The following is a 14,541-nucleotide window of genomic DNA, read 5'->3' on the forward strand; positions in this document are numbered from 1 at the left end:
TTGTAAAGCAAGTCCGAATATGGTCCAATAAAAACAATTGATGAAGTCAATTAACAAAGAAATTCGGATTGAAAAAGTAATCGCATTTTGTTTCATAGTTGGCATCAGTTGGATTTCTACTTACAGGTTGAACCAATAATAAGTAATTGAATAATAGTATAAATTTTTGCACCATCTTTTAACTAAAATTGAATATAATGTTGCTTTTATTTAATTATTCCTAATGTTAATAAAAAATGTAAAGGCTGCAAGTACATGAGGTTAGTGTTGTTACCCTTAACACAGAGGAAAGATACACACTTATGTCAAATTAGAGGAGTAATGAATTTTATATTTCATCTTGCAATTTTCATTAAAGAATAAATCAAGTTGAAACATAAAATATTGGTAAAAATAAGGCAAACTTAAAGTTCCCTATAGCATGTTGTATTCAATAAAATGCCAAATCTTGAATATAAACTCAACAAAGAAAAAGAAAAAGGAAACCGGCAAAAGAATAATACATTAGAATTAAAATATAGAAAAAAAAAAGAACAACAACAACAACAAAGTTGGGGCTTATAAGATCTGTTTTATTAATAGTTACGATTCATTATGGATCAATGGTATCATAATACAAAAATAAAATTATTTTTTTGATATATAATTTACTACGACTTATATTGTTTAAGTTTATGTTTTATTGTGGCATGATCAAATAATCATAAAATAGAAACCATTTCAGTTTTTTCACGATTATACAAAATACTTTATATTTTTACTCATAATAGCAATGTACTATTGCCATAATTCCTAATTACAACTTGTATGAAAGTAGATTGCTACTTCATAATGTATGATGTCATAATCAAGAACTTTGGTAAAATACGTTGTTATTTCTCACAATTAACCCTTAAAATATCAAATTATTTCAATATTACCTTTTATCTTCCTGTGAATTGCTTCAAAAGATCATTCATTTTTCCAAGAAGATTGGCTTGTATTTCCTCCCGTTTCTTCACTTCCCGTTCCGGCATGCTCTCTAATTCATTTATCTAAAATAGGTTCCAAGAAACATATATAATTAGTATAAAATAGAGTAGGAAATAGCAACATACTTTACTATTTTTATCATAATATAGTGAACGCATCCACAATGAAAACATAATTTACATAATAAACAAATTTACATCTTATACATATTAGCAATGAACTATACCTTTTTTTACCAAAATAGTCAACGTACATACATTTATATAAGAACACACTATATATAAATCAATATAGACACATACCTTTTATCCATAATAGCAATATACTTCTGCAAGTTTTCTCATATCAATGGGGCATATGAGAATGCACACAAAAGTCAACATATTGATTTCCTAAAAAAAGCAATACATCTTTACATTTTTTTAAGTGTTGTGTAATGGTCAAACCACATTAGCATATCAAAATACCAATTGTGGTATTTTTTTTCTTTCTATATTTCAAGAATAAATTAAAAAGATACTTGAAGGGTTATCTATTTATAACTTAACTTATAAACTCCTAATTCCAGAATAAGGACTAATCTAAAAAAGGCAAATCCTTATCCCTCAAGATAGAACCTTTTAAACATATAAAACTGATCAATGAAACAATTCCAAATTAACTAATTATACATTGATGCATAAAATTAAACATATTAAGCAAAGTGCTACTATTCATACATGATACAACAATCTTGTTTTACCTCTAAACTATTATGGAACCACTATCATCAAAGATGATTTACGCAAGACAATAAGAACATAGTCAAGAAATACATGAAAAAGGATTAAACAACAGTTTGTAGATAACATCTAACCTTTTTGTGAATCAGTTAGTTGCATTCCACTAGACAATAAGAGCATTAATGAGTTGGCTGTAGCTAGGAGCTGACTTCTACTAGTTATCATTTCCTTGGGGCAAGAATTATAAAGATACATAATCAAAAGCACACTGGAAGTCAACATATTGACTTCCAGCAAAAAACAAACATCTTTCGTTACCTTTTTTTTTTAATTCATTATGTAGTCAAACCACATAAGTATGTCAAAATCAAAGGATAGAATAGATGTTTCGACGCCTCTGAGAAGGAAGAGTCAATTGCCTCCTACACTTTACAACTAAAGAATCCACATGTCATATTGTGTCATTGAATTTCTAGACATTTTTTTATGATTATAAAAAATCTTAAGTCAAACTCATATTATAGAATGTGAAAAGCTCTACAATAGCCATAATATGTATAATAGCAAATGCATATTACATGTGGCCAAATGCATATTCTTTATATAACACTGATATAATGAAAAATTCAAGGGCTGTATAACTCCCATAAGTGCATGCTAGCTTGTTTCTTTGTTAAATATATAAAATACCTATCAATAAAAGCAAAAAAAGAGGAATCTTGTGGACCCAAATCAAGACACTCAATTATTTGTGATGTGATGATCATGGACATATATGTAATTTTGGAATATTTCCCAAATAGAAAGTCACTTTTGTGAATTTTTAACTTTCTCTCCTCTACCCATTAAACTGTATTTTGACCCTATGATAATCCAAAAGATTGGCACTTTGACTTTATCATCTTGTTCATAGGCTTCTTCTTCAGTTTTAATGTCACAACTTTCTTCTTGTTCCAGTGCTTTTATGCCCACTTCTAGCTTTTATCCTCTTCAAACACGACTGATAATTAACTCAGAAGTGACAGGATTAAAGCTTTCCTAGAAGACAACTTATTCATGGACTTTTCGACCATTTTAGTTCGACTTCGGGTAGTCCAGAAACCATCTTTATGTACTTCAACGTCCTTAACCCTTTGTAGTTTGGACTTTAGGTGAGCATACCTCCTGTACCAGAGCTCAGTCACATCACTAGTGACTAGTTGCAAACGTTGATCCCATCCCCTTCTTTAGTTGCTGATAATATAAACATTCTAGTATCTAGTTTAGTCATCCAAGTTTGATAGATAAGCCCCTTTCTTAGATGGTAGAAGTTGCACTTGAACAAGGATCTTGCAATTGTCCCATACTTAGTAGGTTATTGCACAAAACCGGGTAATATTTTCTCCACAGTCTTCACATCTTCACCACAATTACACATATCGTTGGTGATCATCATTACTCTTCCAAAATGGTGACTCTTCATTTGTCATTTCAAAGTAGCTCTCAGTTGTTTCTCCTGAGAGACTGTAGTAGTGTTCGTTGGACCCCTTGAGTGCTCTTGATACTTGGTCTTCAATATAGCTACTTTGATGTATCCTTGTGTGTAATTGTTTTAAGAATGGCCTTTTCAACAGAGCTGAACATGTAGTTTTTTGCTTTGATCAGATCCTTGAATCTGGTTTCATCGATCCATGATTTTCTTTTGAGCTGCAGAAGGGCTTCTTCTTGACTGGCTCAATAAGCCCATTCTGCACAACATTCCAGTAATCTTTGGACCTAAGAAGATTTTCCATGAGCAAACTCCAGTAATCATAATCATCATCAAATTTAGGAATACTTGGTTGTGCAAAATTACTGCTTTCAGCATCTTCCTTTGCAACCTATTCCTCCCCTCCCCCCCCCCCCCCCCCCCCCCCCTCTCTCTTTCTCGTTTTGTGCTCTGATACCAGGTGTTGGACTCTATTGAATACCTTCAATGGTTTATTCATGAATCAACGCCTGAATATATATATATATATATATATATATATATATATATATATATATATATATGTATATAGCCAGTACAGAGCTAATTGTGCGAAAGAAAAGCCACTGCAGCTAAAGAGTAGGAACGGATGACAACAAGCTAAAGAACAGGAACATAAATCACTGATGGCTAAATTACAGGCATTATATTCTCTAACCATATCTCCAACACACAAACAGTCCAAGTTAGAACTATTAAAGTCATCTTCCAAGTATAGAATGAGAAATTTTGATCATCGTTTAACAAAGACTGAAAGTCTTCTGGGTGAAAATGGATGAATAGACTAGATCTTTGACTACTCCCATGTCACAAGAGATGAAAATGAATGAAGACACTAGAATGGTAAGTCTTGCCTTGATATTTTTCAACAGAAGTGCATTGTTTTCCCATATGAATCTTACAGTTGATCTGGGTTTTTGATGATTTCAGTTTCATGTATCTTGATAGATAACACAGCTGAATATTATAAGGTGACTGGCAGGAATCTTGTTCAGCAAGACCTATGTAAGTTCTATCCTTTCTTGGTTTTAATTGAAAGGTACATTTCTATGATGCCAGCATAAACAAAAACCCAAAAGATCTTATGTGTGAAAATGAGGAGAAACAATTGAATCTTTATGCTAACGAGTCTAAATGCAAGAAATAGCAACATACTTTGATTTATTTGTTTAGTATAGCCACATACTTTCATTTTTTATCATGATTTTGTACTTTTAGTATACTTTTATTTATTTATTAAGACTTGCTTTAAAAAATCCTTTGAAATATCTGTACTTTCACGTTTATTTCTTTAATGTTTTGTTAAAAATCTAAGTGATTATATCAATTAATTTTTTTTTGTATTCAAGTATAAGTATAACTATCATTGTACAATGCAATTAGGGATGAGCAAAAGGACCGAACCGGCCGGAACCGGCCCGAACCGGACCGGACCGGGGAACCGGCTTCGGCCAAAATCAAGAACCGAACCGGCCCGGCGGTTCTACCGGTTCCCGGTTCCTACCGGTTCTTGTCGTGTCTTCAAATGTTGGAACCGCTCCTTGAAATATAGCATCATACGGTTCCGGTTTTTGCCGGTTCTACCGGTTTTTGCCGGTTCTACCGGTTTTTGCCGGTTCTACCGGTTCCGGTTAAATCGGTTCCGGTTCCTACCGGTTCCCGGTTCCAAAATCCACAAAAATAACGTCCCGGTCCCGGCCCGATCGGTTCCGGTTCCGGTGCCGGTTCCGGCCGGTTCCCCGGTCCATATGCTCAACCCTAAATGCAATAATAGGAAAAACTGGAAGTAGGATGCCATAATAAGCAAATCAATGGAAGTAAGTTCCTATTTCTTGCATTTAACACGAGTGTAGAATTTCGGATCGATAATTTCTTACATCCTTTTTGCAGCTTGTCTGGTGAACTTTGAAAAGATACAATTCCGATCCAGATTACAAGCTCTTGCATGATCAAGGTATCAATTTTCTTTGTTGACGATTCAAGATGTTATATAACTTTATTTGCAAAATTGATACTTCATAAGATACGGGCACATTGATTTGCAAATGAATTTGCTAGAACAGTTTACTTGTATGTTTAATGTCAAAACTTGAACGTAAGAGAGATGATATTTGCCATCAAGCGCCATGTGTAGTCTTGGTGTTGGTGTTTGTGAACACTGAACAGTTTACTTGTATGCTTAATTAATGTGCGTCACATTCCAAAACATGAATGTTAGTATGTAATTTTTGGTGAAAACTAAAAGATTTATCTGACTTTGTAGGAGTGCTGACATTTAAATTTTGGTGAAACATTGGAGTATTATGGAACAATAAAGGAGAGAATGATGCCTGGGAGGGATACGAAAAACTAGAAAAAACCAAAAATCATTTCTAGTCATCAAGTGCAAGCATGTATATGAGTCATAAATTTGTAACACATGTATATGTAATGTTGGATGAGTTAAAGATTAAAATTATTTACACAGCTTGTTTCATACTGAACAACATTCCTTGAATTCTTTATTTCTTGTCAACCGTTGGATAGAAGACACAGACAGCTTCCCAGTGATGATGATACAGTTGACACTCACACACCAACTACTCCCTTGGGTCCTGTTCCGGGATGATTTCCAATAATTCTTGAACCGCAGGGCCATCATTTGTAATGTAATTCATTTCCCCGATGAGTTGGTCATCTGTTGGACAAAATAACCTCTGGATGACCATGTAAGTGATGTATGGAAGAAGTGAAACAACCACAACTAACAATGTGGCGATCCAATACATGGGTGCAGGGCTCACGGCTTCCACAAGGAGTTTAAACTCTCGGCGGGAGTATACAGGCGGAAGTGCACCATAGAGGAGTAAGAACATGTACCAACACAACACGCTTCCCCAGATTAACATATGTTGGATCCAAGTGGTGAACTGAATTATGATGAGAGCGATTTGACAGTTAACTGTCCAAACAATCATGGTGTACATGAACACTCCTAAGTGTGAGATGTTTGCTACTTCTCCATGTCGGAAGGCCGAGTTAGAGAGAATCTGGATGCTTAGGGTGAATATCAAAAGAGATGTAAGTATTCCGTTTCCCATCCAGCCCAGGATTTGCCTCCAACTAAATGAAATGCCCTTTTGTCCCTGTTGATAAATGCCTGGAAACTGTACATGTAGCAAGGAACGAAGCAGGCTTAGAATTCCAACGATACAAAGATTACTAATTTGGTTGTTTTGCAAAAATACCTCAAGGCAACTATGGAAGGAAACGTCTTGACCCAAAACGCCTAACGATATGACATGAAGAAATGTTAGAAGGAGATTGAACATAAGCATATACCATCCGTCACACAAGACAACCCCGCCAAACTTGGTGTAGATTTCAAAGTAGAATAACGTAAGGCAGAATACAATGTTTTTGTATAGGGAGTAGAGAATCTGCAGCAAGAGACCAAGATTTACAAAGTATGTTTATGGTGTTGTGGTATACACCGGACCGGATACCAAAGTGGTCCGCAACTCCATGACATCGCCTTCTAAACAGTGCAGGGTAGAGACAAGGTTGGACAAGGTGATATATGTTTTGTTCTTGATGTTGATAATTATATCTTTGATCACCTCCATTGGTTCATCTTGATACACCACAGAGACAGCAAAAGGACATTGGTACCTTCAATTGCTAGAAGGTAGAGATGAGTCTTTTGATCCACGTAGACCATTGATACCTTCTCTTACGTTCAAGTTGTTGGTGTGTCTTCTGCATACTTTTATATGTCGTTTCCATTTTGAATTGAAAAAAATAATCAACCAAGACAAGAAACTTACTCGTCAACGCCCTTGCAGAATAGGAAAATCCGACCATATTCATCATTTGTGATCAATGACATCCTTTTTCACGAGCTATTGAATTCCAATAGATTCAATACCTCGTATATCCTAAAATTGACCCATGAGAGTTTTTTTCTTTTAATATGCAAACCTTATAAGATATTAATAAAAATGAATGAGGAAAATGCAAAACAGTGTGGTGTTATGGTATACACCGGCCCGGAAACCAAAGTGGTCCGCAACTCCATGACATCGCCTTCTAAATGGAGCAGGGTAGAGAACAGGTTGGACAAGGTGATATATGTTTTGTCCTTGATGCTGATAATCATATCCTTGATCACCTCCATTGGTTCATCTCGATACACCACGGAGACAGCAAAAGGACATTGGTAACTTCAATTGCTCGAAGGTAGAGATGAGTCTTTTGATCCACGTAGACCATTGAAGTCGACTGTCCTCCAATTCTTAAGGGCGCTCATACTCTATGGTTACTTGACCCCGATTTCCTTATGTCTCCATTAAGGTGGTGAAGTTCATGCAAACAATGCTCATAAACGAGTTAGAGTTGTTTGACGAACGGAGTAGAAAATTCGTTGAAGCACGGACCTCAAACCTGAATGAAGAACTATGTCAGGTCCAGATGATATTGTTTGACAAAACCAAGACATTGACATGTAACCAGATGGAGTTCAAGAAGTGCTCTATTGAGGGGACTTCATATGCCAATGGTGATTTATATAAGGTTGTCCGTGATGCTTATGAGCAAAATGGTTCTTTTGAAGACGAATCCAGTGTGGAGATGATGTTTGAGATCTCTTCTGAGGCAAACAAGTGATGCAGATATAAAGTTGTTCTTCAGAGTCATGGCTCTATGCCACACAGGCATAGCAGTCGAAACTGAAGGCATCAACAAACTCCATTATGAAGCCGAGTCCCCAAAAGAAGTAACGTTTCTTTATGTTCCACAAGAGTTTGGTTACCAATTCTGGAAAAGGACACAATCTTCTATGTTTGTCAGAGAGATCAATACTAATCGTGCCCACGAGCTGCAAAGGTCAGTGCTTTTCCACACCGTTTTGCATTTTCCTCATTTATTTTTATTAATATCTTATAAGGTTGCATATTAAAAGAAAAAAACTCTCATTGGTCAATTTTAGGAAATACGAGGTATTGAATCTATTGGAATTCAATAGATCGCGAAAAAGGATGTCATTGATCACAACGGATGAATATGGTCGGATTTTTCTATTCTGCAAAGTCGCTGACGAGTAAGTTTCTTGTCTTGGTTGATTACTTTTTTTCAATTCAAAATGGAAGTGACATATAAAAGTATGCAGAAGACACCAACAACTTGAACATAAGAGAAGGTACCAATGTCCTTTTGCTGTCTTCGTGGTGTATCGAGATGAACCAATGGAGGTGATCAAGGATATGATTATCAACATCAAAAACAAAACATATATCACCTTGTCCAACCTTGTCTCTACCCTGCTCCGTTTATAAGGCAATGTCATGGAGTTGCGGACCACTTTGGTGTTCGGTCTGGTGTATACCACAACATCATAAACATACTCTGTAAATCTTGGTCTCTTGCTGCAGATTCTCTACTCTCTGTACAAAAACATTGTATTCTGCCTTACATTATTCTACTTTGAAATCTACCCCAAGTTCGGCGGGGTTTGTCTTGTATGACGGATGGTATGTGCTTATGTTCAATCCCCTTCTAACATTCCTTCATGTCATATCGTTAGGCGTCTTGGGTCAAGACGTTTCCTTCCATAGTTGCCTTGAGGTATTTTTGCAAAAAAACCAAATTAGTAATCTTTGTATCGTTGGAATTCTAAGCCTGCTTCTTTCCTTGCTGCATGTACAGTTTCCAGACATTTATCAAGACATTTATCAACAGGGACAAAAGGGCATTTCATTTAGTTGGAGGCAAATCCTGGATGGGAAACGGAATACTTACATCTCTTTTGATATTCACTCTAAGCGTCCAGATTCTCTCTGACTCGGCCTTCCGACATGGAGGAGAAATAGCAGACATCTCACACTTAAGAGTGTTTATGTACACCATGATTATTTGGACAGTTATCTGTCAAATTGCTCTCATCACAATTCATTTCACCACTTGGATCCAAAATATGTTAATCTGTGGAAGCGTGTTGTGTTGGTACATTGTTAGTTGTGGGCCCTGCACCCATCCACACTGTTAGTTGTAGTTGTTTCATTTCTTCCATACATCACTTACATGGTCATCCAGAGGTTATTTTATCCAACAGATGACCAACTCATCGGGAAAATGAATTACATTACAAATGATGTTGTAAATATGGTCCATGAGGTTCAAGTATTATTGGAAATCATCCCATAACAAGACCCATGACATCGTTCTTAGGCTTTGGGGTATACCGGCCACACCAAGGGCATAGTAGGTGTGTGAGTGTCAACTGTCGGATTGCAGCAATCTGATCGTCATCACTTATTTCATATGTTAATCTGGGGAAGTTGTCTGTGTCTTTTATCCAACGGTTGACCAACTCCTCGAGGAAATGAAGAACTCAATGAATGTTGTTTAGTATAAGACAAGCAGTGTGCCTCACTTTGTAAATAATTTTAATCTTTAACTCGTCCAACATTGCATGTCCATGTGTTGCAAATTTATGACTCATATATCTGAATTACAGACATGCTTGCACTTGATGACTAGAAATGCTTTTCGGTTTTTTCTAGTTTTTTGTATCCTTCCCGGGTGTCTACTAATTTTCATCTTGCCGGTTTAAGAGAGAGAGAGAGATACACAACTCAGAAGGCTTTTTCAGTTGGGCATCATTCTCTCCTTTATTGTTCCATAATATTCTAATGTTTCACCAAAATTTAAATGTTAGCACTCCCACAAAATCAGATAAATCTGTTAGTTTTCACCAAAAATTACATACTAACATTCATGTTTTGGAATGTGACGCACATTAATTAAGAATACAATTAACTGTTCAGTGTCCACAAACACAAACACCAACACCAACACTACACATGGCGCTTGATGGCAAATATCATCTCTCTTACGTTCAAGTTTTGACATTAAACATACAAGTAAACTGTTCTAGCAAATTCATTTGCAAATCAATGTGTCCATATCTTATGAAGTATCAATTTTGCAGATAAAATTATATAACATCTTGAATCGTCAACAAAGAAAATTGATACCTTGATCATGCAAGAGCTTGTAATCTGGATTAGAATTGTATCTTTTCAAAGTTCACCAGACAAGCTGCAAAAAGGATGTAAGAAATTATTGATCCGAAATTCTACACTCGTGTGAAATGCAAGAAATAGAAACTTACTTCCATTGATTTGTTTATTATAGCATCCTACTTACAGTTTTTCCTATTACTAATCAACCCAAAAGAAAAAACCTATGAACAAGAACATGAAGTCGAGACTTCAAGAGATGTGCCATCTCTCATTCCAGAACCAGAAGTTATTTAATCTACAACACCAAAAGAAAAGCAGGTAACAATGTTGTTGAAGGGTCACAAAGGCCCACAAGAGTTAGAAGGCTTCCTCATTATCTACAAGCTTACAACTATTCATTAGAGGAGAAGAAAATACTCGAGAACACGAACTCATCAACAACTGTATGGTAGAAGTTGTTGAAGATCGAAACACATTCGAGGAAGCAATGGAAGATGGAGTATGGAAGAAAACAATTAAAAGTGAGTGAATCAGTAGAAAATAACACCAGGAAACTCACTACCCACTGTCTATTGCAAACTTTGCAAATTCCAAACCAAGGGTTCCTCTTACAGGGGTATTAGAGTGTCAAACTCAAGATGAAATTTTGGGCCGATAAGCCCGGTCAATACCAAGTCTTGACCTCCTAATGAAATGCTGTGGCCCAAATCCCAATTTGTTTTGGACTGCTTTCGATTGAACATTCTCTGTGTATTTAATTAGTTTGTTGGGATTTTGTCTTTATGAAGTAAGCACTATAGTAGTGATATTGGTAGACAAGGTAGTGGAAACAGCAGGTTTTGTGATCTGTGTGCTGGCATTCCATTTTTTGTCTTTTATTACTAGTATCTATACCCTGGTGGCTGCTGGAAAAAGGTATCCAGATATTTTGTAGTGAAGCTTTCCTCTAGAAAAAAAATCCATGGTATCTTTGAAAAAAAATCCATGGAAGTAGGATGCTAAACAATACACCCAATATTACAAAAAAATACAATGAAAACTAAACAACCTAATATTTCATTATAATTACTAGCCAATAGTTTCCAATCATTCCAATCGACTGTGTCATCTTCGCTATCCAAGTATCAAACCTGACTTCCCAATCTCAATATCGAGCCATTCGCTATCAACATGAACAAAACTAGAATTGAAATTCACTGAATCAACAAATAAGAATTTAATTTTGACTTTTTATGTTTGACTCTGATGAACACAATTGACTCAATTGCGTTCGACTCCAATCAAACAATTATGTTCAATCAAGTAAAACCATTCGCTGTATGTTCGAATGAACACATATAGACCATATCAGATCAAAATTGAAATATAACCTAACAAGTAGCAATCACTTTGATGAACAGGGGCAACAACACAAGGGGTAGGATCGACAAAATCAAGCCAAAAAAAATTGATGGAGAGAGCGACACAAAATGTGTTATGACAGAAGTATACAATCAACAATTCTAATTGAAATAAAACAAACGAAATTCAAATATATCTAAAATATAAGAATCAATATACAGAAAAACATATTTGTATTAAGATTACACAGGAGATATAATCAGGAAATTGCACAGATTGAGGCCTGCTATGCAGTGTCCTAAGACAGAAATTTCCCTGGTAGGGATCTGTCAAGAGGATACAACAATCAATCCAAGAAGTGATCTTGAATCTGACGAAATTCCTATGTTCCCTTCATCTTTTGGAAGAATGAATTTGAAAGAGAATTTTGTGGTGTGAAAATGATTTCTGTAACCCCTCACAGATGAATGAAACAGGTATTTATAGGTATTAGTTATGACAGTTGGAAACCGTCAAAACCGAAAATAACTTTCAAAACCTGTCATTCAGTAATTACGAATTTAATAAAAATAAAGAATAAAAATTAATTTCGTAATTAAAAATTATTTATTAATCAGGAAGACCCCAAGGCCCATCTTTTGACCATTAAATATTCTCTTGATATTAGCCCATTTTGAGTCCAATTAGGCTAATCCAACACCACAACCCAAGCCCAATATGCTTAACCCATTACTTGACCCATTTAATTAAATGAGTGGGACTAGACATATAAGGTGGGAGAAGGTTTTCTCTTCCACCAATGTGGGATAAGTCCCACATTGTAATTTTATAGTCAAAGTTCCAACAAAATGCTTACTTTCACCATCGTGCTTGAATGTTGTTTGGGATTGGGATTGAAACAGAATAATCGAGTTTTAGGGGAAAAATAACCTTACCAAAAGTTGAGTTGTCGATGAGGGACCTGGAAGGCTTCGGCGATGACGGCACTGGCGAAAGATCCGGCGGGCTGGTTCCGAAGATGGAGTGAGGGAACGTCGTGTGTATTGAAAGAGAAGAGGGAAAGTGGGACTGAAATATCAAGGGAAAACCCGGAGATGATGCCGGAGGCGATGCAGCTGGAGCAGGAGATGAAGGCGCCACAGGCGAATCCGACGGCGGCAGCAGGAGAGGGGATCGGAGTTGTAGCAGTGTTGAGTGGAGGAGAGGCGTCGTTGATGGTTGGGAGGGGAAAAAGAGGTTGCGTCGTTGTGGGCAAAACAGGAAACACGCCTTCCCTTATTTATTTTTATTTTTTTTCAGATGCAATCACATGTCTGAGAAATTAAGAGGTGTTTTTTAATTTAAGTGGCATAAAATAAGATGCTATCAAACACCCTACATCTGAATTTTTAAGAGGTTACCTCTTAATTTTTAAATTAAGAGGTAAACAAACAGCCCCTGAGTCATGGATCCTTTGTCAATTTCAGTATTTTATTCTAGAATATCAATGGGCTTATCATGTTCACCAGGCTACGCCACAAGCTCGGAGTATGTAAAGATTAAACAGTTAGATAGCGGGGAGGCATTGTTGGAGATATCGTTAGAGAATAAAATGCCTATAGTTTAGGCATCAGTGATTTATGTTCCTGTTCTTTAGCTCGTTGTTATCCGTTCCTACTCTTTAGCCGTAGTGGATTTTCTTTCGCACAATTAGCTTTGTACTAGCTATATATTCAGCCATTGATTCATTCATGAATAAATTAAGGTGTTCAATACTTATGTGTGTCTTCTTATTTCAGAGTTCAACAAAGTGGAACATTGAAACTGGAGGGTTGTTTGCAGATTGTTGTGGAGATAGAGGGGCTGTGTTGTAACCTGTGACCAATATAAATTTGTTTCATTCGCTTTGTATTTTACTACGTTTCTTTTAAAAGGAGTCAGACATTTTTTTCCTTTCATATTTCGCTTTGCTCATATGTGTAATGAATGTGTGTTGGGGTTTGTGTTCTTGAGAGCAGGTTAAGGGAATTGCAGCGAGTTTTCAGTTGTATTTGTTTCACGAGATTAATAAAAGTTGATTTTAGGTTTCAGCTAAGTCTTCAAGATACAGTGTTAATCCACAGTTATATCAAATTATATGAAAAGAGAAAACTGCATCATATCAGCATCTACGTTATTTAAACAAAGAATAACGAAAACAAATCATAATGACGAACAAAAAAAAACACACGCAGATCAAGAAAAACAAAGAAAATATACCCGAGTATCATATTGATATCACTCCTAAACCGCACAATCATAAAGTCCCAAAACACTATTCTTTACAATACCCCCAACCACGATACCGAATTGTAAAGTCTAAAAACACCTAATTGACTAAAGTCAAGAAAACAAGGTCCAAAGTGTTACCTGGGATTCAGAATCCGATCCTCCGTCAACATGAACGATTAGTCAAATTAAATGGCCCGTTTAACGTTCCAAGCACTTCTGCTTTTTGTGGATGATTATCGTCGCCGGAGAGACGAGACACACCAAATTTTGGATCTTTCAGCGTCGCCGGTGGTGGCGGTGATGTTCATGAAGGTAAAATAAAGTTTTGGGTTTTTCTTTAAATATTGTACTAATGCTAAATATTAAAAAGAAGAAATAATAAAGGATTTTTTAATATGTACCCATACAAAAAATATTAATTGAAATATTAATTATAGAAAATATTACTATAATCAAATATGAATATAATTAATTATAAAAAATATTTTCATAATTAATGAATTTCACATTTAATGATGGTAATATTTTCCATAATTAATAGTTCTTATATTTAATGATGGTAATATTTTCCATAATTAATAGTTCTTATATATACACATATTAGAAAATCTCAAATAAATGATTATCCACTAAAATACAATATATATTTAGAAAACCACATTTTTTTTGAAAGCTAAGAAAATTATCATGAAAGTCGTAAAGGTAACATCGCGGTTATAATTTTTTTGACATATGGTATCTTGATCAT

General features: G+C 35.6%; 1 long non-coding RNA gene across 1 annotated transcript; it reads right to left on the bottom strand.

Moving 5' to 3' along the window:
• Positions 1–735: 735 nt before the first annotated feature.
• Positions 736–14,124, bottom strand: LOC145092434 (uncharacterized). The gene is made up of 2 exons (XR_013702546.1): positions 13,932–14,124; positions 736–1,034 (listed from the first exon to the last, which is right to left on the bottom strand). It is a non-coding gene; the product is annotated as an uncharacterized LOC145092434 (long non-coding RNA).
• Positions 14,125–14,541: the final 417 nt, after the last annotated feature.

Source organism: Lactuca serriola, chromosome 3 (genome assembly GCF_051521515.1).
Source record: "Lactuca serriola cultivar US96UC23 chromosome 3, Lser_US96UC23_V15, whole genome shotgun sequence".
Lineage (NCBI taxonomy): Eukaryota > Viridiplantae > Streptophyta > Magnoliopsida > Asterales > Asteraceae > Lactuca > Lactuca serriola.